Source organism: Penaeus monodon, chromosome 40, assembly GCF_015228065.2.
Source record: "Penaeus monodon isolate SGIC_2016 chromosome 40, NSTDA_Pmon_1, whole genome shotgun sequence".
Classification (NCBI taxonomy): Eukaryota; Metazoa; Arthropoda; class Malacostraca; order Decapoda; family Penaeidae; genus Penaeus; species Penaeus monodon.
The window spans coordinates 10,323,476-10,325,507 of record NC_051425.1 but is presented as its reverse complement, the minus strand read 5'-3'; positions in this window follow the sequence as shown (position 1 = coordinate 10,325,507).

Sequence of the window (2,032 nt, the reverse complement as noted above, 5' to 3'; positions counted from 1 at the left end):
CTGTGTTCTGTGGGGTTTGTCTTAGGAATTGCGTGTGCACGCAATTCTCCAAGTAGTGTATCAGTGTGGCGTTCGGCTCGCCGCAATGCATGCAACACCTCTCTTCACGTTCTATGGTTTGTAAAATCTGCCATGCACAGTGGTAACCTAGGCGCATTCTGTGCAGAATGACTTCGGTACCTCTGTTGTTTATTTCAGAGAGTGCCAGTGGTTCATAGCCTGTGGCATCTGAGTACCAGCTGGCCGAGGGGGAATGTCTCGTTTCCTCTCTGTGAAGCTGCAGGAGGAAGGAGTTGGCCGCCACCGTACACTTCCTCCTAAGTAAATTTCGGCTCTGATGTATTATCATGGGATTTGGGGGCATACCCCTGCCGATTTCGGCTAATCTGTCAGCAAGCTCATTGCCTCTGATCCCTATATGGCTGGGAACCCAGTTTATGATAATTCTTCTACCCTGAGCAAGCATCCTTTGTGTTATTGTGCCGATGGTTGTCAGGAGGTAGATGTTGTCAGTGGGTGAGCGCTGCTGAAGACAGTCGACGGCTCCTTTGGAGTCTGTGTGTATGACCACGTGTCCTTTCCTCATGGACGCGTGTCTCAGTGCTCCCATGATAGCAACTACCTCTGCCTGTAGCGAGGAGGCGTTGTCTGTTACCCTCATGGATATTGTGGCATCCCTTGCTGCAAAGCCGGCGCCTGCAGTGTGGGTCAAGGGATCGACCGATCCGTCTGTGTAATACGTTCGGCTCCCCGGAGGGGTGATGGTTGCAATGACCCTCTGGGTTTCTGCCTTTAGGCTAGGCGTACAATATTCACTCTTTTTGCTTGCCAGTCTCATGACCGAGAACTCTATCGAGGTTTGTGCCCACGGCGGAGCTTCGACAAAGTCAGGGTGTGGGGAGTCCATGCCCTTGGCCAGTAGTGGTTCTTTGAGCTGATGGCGTATTAGCACCCTGGCTGTGTGAGACAGCCAGGAGTTGTTTGCAAACAGCTCGTTATCTTGTTCTAGGCGTCTGACTATTTTGTGTCTTAGGCTTGTGTTCCTGGGAGCCTGGATGACCTTTGATAAGAATTGTGCTGCCGTTAGATCAATTCGTGAGGCCAAGGGGAGAAGGTTTGTCTCCACTAGGAGGTTGAGGACCTTCGCCCACCTTGGGGCACCCAGAATGACCCTGGCGGCTTCGTTTTGGACTGTCTCCAATCGGTCTTTATATTTTCTCTTGATGCCAATCAGAGCGAGGGAGGCATAGTCTACAATGGGCCTGACAGCATGTACGTAGAATGATCTTAGTACTCTGTGTCTGGCCCCTATGCGTCTTCCACTCATTACTCTCATGACAGACAGTCTTGCCTTTGTTCGGTCAAGCAGGTACTGGACCTCCTGGCGGAAGGAGAGGGTCCGGTCTATCCTTACCCCGAGGTACAGGTATTCCTGAACCCACTCCAAGTCCATTCCCTGGATTTTCAGACTTGTGCCTTGAACTCTCTGTCTCAAAGCCATGGCCTTGGATTTAGCTGCAGAGATCTTTAGTCCTGTCCTGCAACACTCCTCGGATACCAAGTCCAGACAACGCTGGGCTTTGTTTAGGCAGTGTGGTCCAGTGGAGATGATAGCAAGATCGTCTGCATAGGAGATGATCTTGCACCCCACTGGGAGGTTTATGTTGAGGATACAGGACATTAGTGTGTTAAAAAGGGCTGGACTGAGAACCCCACCCTGTGGCGTTCCATTTTCTAGTGGCATGTGCTGTGATAGGTGACCTTGGAATTTGACTCTGGCTGTTCTATTCGTAAAGTAGTCACCTATCCTACTCACTGGTCCCCGTGTGCGCTAGATAAGGAAATAAGAACTGGATTTGTATGGATACCACTTGATGCGTATGTATGAGAATTTCAAATTATTTGATGCAGGTAAATATCGTTCATATGTAGAAAACTTCGGCGTAATTTTATAAAATTTGTATATAAATATCTGCGATAGGACATTGCTGACTTTTTCCAGAAGTTTGGATTTGTGCACACAAGTCCGTGT